Here is a 9,201-nt window from a genome sequence, read left to right as displayed (position 1 = left end):
TGATGCTGAAGCTGAAACTCCAGTACTTTGGCCACCTCATGTGAAGAGTTGACTCATTGGAAAAGACTCTGATGCTGGGAGGGATTGGGGGCAGGAGGAGAAGGGGACGACAGAGGATGAGATGGCTGGATGGCATCACCGACTTGATGGACGTGAGTTTCAGTGAACTCCGGGAGTTGGTGATGGACAGGGAGGCCTGGTGTGCTGCAATTCATGGGGTCGCAAAGAGTCAGACACAACTGAGCAACTGATCTGATCTGATCTGATCTGAAGAGGAAATGTGGAGAGAGGAAGCATCAATCAGGACGTGGGATTAATATATACATGCTACTATATATGGCGCTTCCCTGGTGGCTCACTGGTATAAAAAAATCTGCCTGCCAATGCAGGAGACGCAGATTCAATCCCTGGGTTGGGAATATCCTCTGGAGAAGAAAATGACAACCCACTTCAGTATTCTTGCCTGGGAAACTCTATGAACAGAGGAGTCTTGTGGGCTACAGTCCATGGGATCATAAAAGAGTCAGATATGACTTAGAGACTAGACAACAACAACTACCATATATAATACAGGTAATCAACAACGACCTACTGTATAGCACAGGGAACTGTACTCAATATTCTGTTATAACCTATATGAAAAGAGAGTCTGGAAAAGAATGAATATTACGTATGGGGTTGGCCAAAAAGTTCATTTGAGTTTTTTGTAAGATGTTATTGAAAAATTCGAATGGACTTTTTGGCCATCCCAATACTACTGAATCACTTTGGGGTATACTTGAAACTGACACAAAATTGTAAATCAACTATAATCCAGTAAAAATGTTTTTTAAAAAATTTTGAGTGTTGTTTTTGGAATATAGTTGATCAGAATAGAATCTAATATGAAACTCCAGGCAGTTTTTGAGAGAGATAAATCAGTAGAAGCACTGCCATCTTGAAATAAAACAATTATATAGTGAGGTGTAAAATGGAGAAGGAAATGGCAACCCATTCCAGTATTCTTGCCTGGAGAATCCCATCGACAGAGGAATCTGGTGGGCTCAAGTCCATAGGGTCACAAAGAATTGGACAGGACTGAGCAACTGCATGTACAAGATGTAAAAAGACTTTTGGACACCACTACACACCTGTCAGAATGACAAAAATCCAGAACAGTGACAATACCAAATGCTGGCAAGAATGTGGAGCAACAGGAATTCTCACTGATTGCTGGTGGGAATGCAAAATGGTACAGCCACTTTGGAAGGCAGTTTGACAGATTGTTACAAAACTAAACATACTCTTACTGTATGACTCAATTGTATTCACTGGTATTTACTCCAAGGAGTTGAAAACCCATGTCTACAGAAAAATGTGTGATACAGATGTTTATAGCAGCTTTACACATAGTTACCAAAACCTCGAGTAACCAAGAGTCATTCATTAGGTGAATGGATAAATAAATTGTGGTATATCCACACAATGAAATATTATTCAGTGCTTAAAAAGAAATCAGTTATTAAGCCATGAAAAGATATGGAGAATCTCAAATGGATAATCATTAAATGAAAGAAGACAATTTGAAAAGGCTTTCTACACACTATATGATTCCAGCTGTATGCTGTTCTAGAACAGGCAACGATGGAACCAGCAAAAAGATCAGAGGTTGCCAGGAGAAGAGGAAGGAGGAATGAACAGGTGGAACACAGAGACTTTTTAGGGCAGTGAAAAGACTCTGTACATATAATGGTAGATACCTATTATTATACTTTTGACCAAACCTATGAAATGGACAACACCAAGAATGAACCCTAGTGTACACTGTGGGCTTTGTGATAATGCTATGTAAGTGTAGGTTCATCAGATGTAACAAATGTACCACTCTGGTGGAGGACAGTGATATTGAGGTAGAAGTATGCATGTAGGGAAGGGTTATAATAAGAAAGCTCTGTACCTTCCTCTCAATTTTACTATGAACCTAAAACTGTTCTAAAAAGTAAAAGGTCTCAAAAAAAAAAAAAAAGACTTCTGTGGCAAAAGGATTCTAGGAAGATAATGAGTTGAAAATACTATACCAGGAATCTCTCTCCCCACCTAGGTGACAATTGCAGTGACAGAATATGTCTAATGTAACAATTTTGGAACTATGGAGTCTATTTGAAGGCTAGTAACTTTCAGATGAAGGCTTGGACAAAAAACAGCAGTTAATTTTGTTACAGTAGCCATCCCACACTCCCTAGCCCCATGGCAAGCAGCCTAGCTTATGTTCCACATAGCAGCTTTTATGTAGCCTGTGAGAGTCACAGTGGGCAATAGGGAACCTGTCTTCAAATATTGGGGACATGTGCTCCAATTGCTGTCTGGTGCTCCTCATAGTGGAAGGACAGATGAAGATTTAGGTAGCCACTACCGTAAGCCTTTTCCTCCACATGAAGTGACTGCCAGTGGATTTAAAGGACTCACACACTTTTCTCCCCCCTTATTTTATCCCCTTTGGAAACCACATATTTAGGAAATTCAAAACTGACTGTATATACAGAATTTAGAAAGTTATGGCATAGGCCCAGCAAAAGATGCAGGCATAGAAAAGACCCAACACAAAATCATGTTTTGTCCTGGCATCCCAAGCTCACTAATACAATGGTAAAATGATCTCAACAAGGGTGCCAAGATTGTTCAGTAGGGGAAAGGACAATCTTTTCAACAAACAATGCTGGGAAAACTGGATATCCACATGCAAAAGAATGAAGTTAGACCTTATTTAATATTATATCCAAAAATTTTGAGTTCAAAGTGGATCAAAAACTGAAACATAAAATTTAAAACTATAAAAGTCAGAAGAAAATATATGACAAAAGAGTCACGATTATGGATTTGGCCATGATTTCTTAGATGTAACACTAAAGGTACAGAAAATAAAAGTATAAACAAACTGGACTTTATAAAAATTAAAAACTTCTGTGCATTAATGGATACTATCAACAGACTAAAAATTCAGCCTACAGAAAAGGATATTCATTATGAAATCTCTGTCTAAAAACTATTATCTGACTCATCTGTGTAAGTCTCTTTCTATTGGGTGTTGTTTCTCTTGATTTTCTATCATCTTTTCCTGTCCCTGTTTTTTATTCTGAATGAGCACCAGTCAGTGTACATAAACAACTGCAGAGAGACAGTTAACAAACTAGGATTATTTTATCTTCCACTATGAAAGACTTGACTTTATTTTTTGGAGTGGGTAAAGACACTAGCAATTTTGTGTCATCTAAATCAGAACAAAATTTGAAATAATGTGAAGCTGGTTTTCAATCCCTGGGTAGGCTGGCCTACTTCAGGTTCATCTTTCCTCGTAGACTTAATCAAGTACTGCTCCCCCTCTTTGTAGGCTTGAACTCCAGGTTTTCCCACAGGTTTCAGGATTCTGAGTATCTTTATTAGAAATGACAGATAACTTGGATCTGCAGGAAATGGCAGACATGCCTGGGGAAAAGCACTTCTAAATGCCAGATTTATCACTCTTGCATGAACTCTGAGGTGGTCTCATAAGTTTCCACTATATCGTTAGCATTAGAAGGCCTTCAACAGATTTTTTTTTTCTATTTAATCCAGCTTTTCCAATTATTCTTAGACGGGGGGATGGTCCAAATTACTTTGTCTGCCATCATTACAAGAAGCCAAACTCCATACCTTGTTTTTTAAAAGCACATTTAACTGTCAAAGTAAATTTTCACAAACTGGTCTGCAGATCATTTATATAAGTATCATCTAAGATGCTGGTTTAAAATGCAAATTCCTGAGGAAATCGGCCTAAGATGGTGGAGGAACAGGACGGGGAGACCACTTTCTCTCCCACAAATTCATCAAAAGAACATTTGAATGCTGAGTAAATTCCACAAAACAACTTCTGAATGCCGGCAGAGGACATCAGGCACCCAGAAAAGCAGCCCATTGTCTTCTAAAGGAGGTAGGAAAAAATATAAAAGATAAAAAGAGAGACAAAAGAGGTAGGGACGGAGATCCGTCCAAGGAAGGCAGTCTTAAAAAAGAGAGAAGTTTCCAAACACCAGAAAACACTCTCACTGGCGAGTCTGTGGCGAGCCCTGGAACCTCAGAGGGCAACATAACAGGGAGGAAAAATAAATAAATAATTAAAACCACAGATTACATGCCCAACAGTAACTCCCAGCAGAGAAGCAGCGCAGATGCCTGCATCTGCCACTAGCAAGCGGGAGCTGGTCATGGAGGCGTGGGCTGCATTGCTTAGAGTAAGGACCAGGCCTGAATGCCCCAAGGGCAACCTGAGGGAACTAACTCGAGATAGCAAACCAGACTATGGGATAGCTACCCCACAAAAAGCCCTAAACTAAGACACCGCCAGGCCCGCTCACAGAACAAAGGACTGACTAGAGCTAGCTGGCTATGGACCAGCCCATCCCCCACCAGAGACAAGCAGGTAAGGGCAGCCAGAGCCAGAAGGGGGCAATCGCGGACCCAGAGAGGTATCATCTACCAAACTGCAAGCAGGCTTCGTTGCTAACCAAGACGTCTTGGGATTCTGGACGGTTGACATCCACCTGAGAAGGTGCGCCAGTTGTATACCCAGAAAACCGAGCGGCAGGGACGGGGGAGGCGATAAGTCACAGCAACTGCGCTCACCAAACACCTGGTCACCTGAGCTGCTCCAACCTTGGAAGGGCACAAAATGCAGGCCCAACTGAGTCTGCACCTCTGAGGACTACCCAAGTGCCTGAACCTGAGCGGCTTAGACCTGGGAAGTGCTTACAACCCAGGGCTGGCCTCCGACAGTTCCCAGGAGAGCAGCCTAAAGCCTAAGCAATATACACAGGGAAAGCACACACGCCGTGAGCGGGGGCAAACCCAGTGTGGCTGAGACACTGCAAACACTCCCCACACACACCAGTGTTATTTGTTTGCAGCGTTCCTCCCTACCCACAGCACAACTGAACAAGTGAGCTAAAAAAGTGTTCACCAAAGCCCCCTTGTGTCAGGGCGGAAATTAGACACTGAAGAGACCAGCAAACAGAAGAAGTTAAAACAGAAGGAACTGCCTGGGAAGTGACAGGTGCAATAGATTAAAACCTTGCAGTTAGCACCGACTACATAGAAAGGGGCCTATAGGCCTTGAGAAGTGTAAGCCGGATCAAGGAACTATCTGAAAATGAACTGACCCCACACTGTCTACAACAACACCAGAGAAAGTCCTAGATATATTTTTACTACTATCATTCTTTAAATTAAAAAAAATATATTTTTAAGTCCTCTATTACTCTTTTAATTTTCATTTTTATAACCTATTATTACTTTGAAAAAAAAAAGACCCTATTAAAGCAAATTTTATATATATATTCTATAATTTTTTTCTTTTTTTTTTTCCTTTAAAATTATATTTTGGAGAATCCAACTTCTACTCTAGATTTTTAATCTTTGCTTTTTGGTATTTGTTATCAATTTTGTACCTTTAAGAACCCAATCTTCAGTACCCATTTTTACTTGGGAGTGAGATTACTGGCATGACTGCTCTCTCCCACTTTGGACTCTCCTTTTTCTCCACCAGGTCCCCTCTATCTCCTCTACCCAATTCTGTGAATCTCTTTGTGTGTTCCAGACTGTGGAGAACACTTAGGGAACTGATTACTGGCTGGACCTGTCTCTCTCCTTTTGATTCCCCTCTTGATCCTCCTGGCCACCTCTATCTCCTTCCTCCCTCTTCTCTTCCCTGTGTAACTTCATGAACATCTCTGAGCGGTCCAGACTGTGGAGAGCACATAGGAAATGATTACTGGCTAGCTTGCTCTCGCCCCTTTGGATTCCCCCTCTTATCCTCCTGGTCACCTCTATCTCCCTCCTCCCTCTTCTCTTCTCCATGTAACTTTGTGAACCTCTCTGGGAGTTCCCTCACTGTGGAGAAACTTTTCATGTTTAACCTAGATGTTGTATCATTGGTGCTGTATAGATGGAGAAGTCTTGAGGCTATGGTAAGAATAAAACTGAAAAACAGAGGCAGGAGGCTTAAGTCCAAATCCTGAGAACACCAGAGAACTCCTGACTCCAGGGAACATTAATCGACAGGAGCTCATCAAATGGCTCTATACCTACATTGAAACCAAGCACCACCCAAGGGCCAACAAGTTCCAGAGCAAGACATACAACACAAATTCTCCAGCAACACAGGAACATACCCCTGACCTTCAATATACCTGCTGCCCAAAGTCACTCCAAACCCACTGACATCTCATAATTCATTACTGGACACTTCATTGCACTCCAGAGAGAAGAAATCCAGCTCCACCCACCAGAAGACCAACACAAACTTCCCTAACCAGGAAACCTTGACAAAACACCCGTCTAACCCCATCCACAGCGAGGAAACTCCACAAGAAAGAACTCCACAAACTGCCAGAATACAGAAAGGCCACCCCAAACACAGTAATATAAACAAGATGAAGAGGCAGAGATATACCCAGCAGGTAAAGCAACAGGATGAATGCCCACCAAACAAGAGAGGAAGAGATGGGGAATCTACCTGATAAAGAATTCCAAATAATGATAGTGAAAATGATCCAAAATCTTGAAAACAAAATGGAGTTACAGATAAATAGCCTGGAGACAAGGATTGAGAAGATTCAAGAAAAGTTTAACAAGGACCTAGAAGAAATAAAAAGGAGTCAATATATAATGAATAATGCAATAAATGAGATCAAAAACACTCTGGAAGGAACCAACAGTAGAATAATGGAGGCAGAAGATAGGATAAGTAAGGTAGAAGATAGAATGGTAGAAATAAATGAAACAGAGGAAAAAAGAAAAACGAATTAAAAGAAATGAGGACAATCTCAGAGACCTCCAGGACAATGTTAAACGCCCCAACATTCGAATCATCGGAGTCCCAGAAGAAGAATACAAAAAGAAAGACCATTAGAAAATACTTGAGGAGATAATAGTTGAAAACTTCCCTAAAATGGGGAAGGAAATAATCACCCAAGTCCAAGAAACCCAGAGAGTCCCAAACAGGATAAACCCAAGGTGAAACACCCCAAGACACATATAAATCAAATTAACAAAGATCAAACACAAAGAAAAGTATTACATGCAGCAAGGGAAAAACAATAAATAACACACAGGGGATTCCCACAAGGCTAACAGCTGATCTTTCAATAGAAACTCTTCAGGCCAGGAGTCAATGGCAGGACATACTTAAAGTGATGAAAGAAAATAACCTACAGCCCAGATTACTGTACCCACCAAGGATCTCATTCAAATATGAAGGAGAAATCAAAAGCTTTACAGACAAGCAAAAGCTGAGAGAATTCAGCACCACCAAACCAGCTCTCCAACAAATGCTAAGGATCTTCTTTAGAAAGGAAACACAGAAAGGGTGTATAAACTCGAACCCAAAACAATAAAGTAAATGGCAACGGGATCATACTTATCAATAATTACCTTCAATGTAACTGGGTTGAATGCCCCAACCAAAAGACAAAGACTGGCTGAATGGATACAAAAACAAGACCCTTATATATGTTGTCTACAAGAGACCCACCTCGAAACAGGGGACACATACAGACTGAAAGTGAAGGGCTGGAAAAAGATATTCCATGCAAATAGAGACCAAAAGAAAGCAGGAGTAGCAATACTCATATCAGACAAAATAGACTTGAAGACAAAGGCTGTGAAAAGAGACAAGGACACTACATAATGATCAAAGGATCAATCCAAGAAGAAGATATAACAATTGTAAATATATATGCACCCAACATAGGAGCACCACAATATGTAAGACAAATGCTAACAAGTATGAAAGGGGAAATTAAGAATAACACAATAATAGTGGGAGACTTTAATACCCCACTCACACCTATAGACAGATCAACTAAACAGAAAATTAACAAGGAAACACAAACTTTAAATGATACAATAGACCAGCTAGACCTAATTGGTATCTATAGGACATTTCCCCCAAAACAATGAATTTCACCTTTATCTCAAGCATACAAAGAATCTTCTCTAGGATAGATCACATCCTGGGCCATAAATCTAGCTTTGGTAAATTAAAAAAAAAAAGATTGAAATCATTCCAAGACATCTTTTCTGACCACAATGCAGTAAGATTAGATCTCAATCACAGGAGAAAAACTATTAAAAATTCCAACATATGGAGGCTGAACAACACGCTGCTGAATAACCAACAAATCACAGAAGAAGTCAAAAAAGAAATCAAAATATACATAGAAACGAATGAAAATGAAAACACAACAACCCAAAACCTGTGGGACACTGTAAAAGCAGTGCTAAGGGGAAGGTTCATAGCAATACAGGCATACCTCAAGAAACAAGAAAGTCAAAGAAATAACCTAACTCTACACCTAAAGCAACTAGAAAAGGAAGAAATGAAGAAGTCCAGGGTTAATAGAAGGAAACAAATCTTAAAAATTAGGGCAGAAATAAATGCAAAAGAAACAAAAGAGACCACAGCAAAAATCAACAAAGCCAAAAGCTGGTTTTTTGAGAGGATAAATAAAACTGACAAACCATTAGGCAGACTCATCAAGAAACAAAGGGAGAAAAATCAAATCAATAAAATTAGAAATGAAAATGGAGAGATCACAACAGACAACACAGAAATACAAAGGATCATAAGAGACTACTATCAGCAATTATATGCCAATAACATGGACAACTTGGAAAAAATGGACAAATTCTGAGAAAAGTACAACTTTCCAAAACTGAACCAGGAAGAAATAGAAAATCTTAACAGACCCCCATCACAAGCACAGAAATTGAAACTATAATCAGAAATCTTCCAGCAAACAAAAGCCCAGGTCCAGACAGCTTCACAGCTGAATTCTACCAAAACTTTAGAGAAGAGCTAACATCTATCCTACTCAAACTCTTCCAGAAAATTGCAGAGGAAGGTAAACTTCCAAACTCATTCTATGAGGTCACCATCACCCTAATACCAAAACCTGACAAAGATGCCCCCAAAAAAGAAAACTACAGGCCAATATCACTGATGAACATAGGTGCAAAAATCCTTAACAAAATTCTAGCAAACAGAATCCAACAACACATTAAAAAGATCATATACCATGACCAAGTGGGCTTTATCCCAGGGATGCAAGGATTCTTCAATATCTGCAAATCAATCAATGTAATACACCACATTAACAAATTGAAACATAAAAGCCACATGATTATCTC

Source organism: Bison bison, unplaced genomic scaffold, assembly GCF_000754665.1.
Source record: "Bison bison bison isolate TAMUID 2011002044 unplaced genomic scaffold, Bison_UMD1.0 scf7180017864297, whole genome shotgun sequence".
Lineage (NCBI taxonomy): Eukaryota > Metazoa > Chordata > Mammalia > Artiodactyla > Bovidae > Bison > Bison bison.
The sequence above is the reverse complement of the archived record's forward strand: the minus strand, read 5'-3'. Positions refer to the sequence as shown.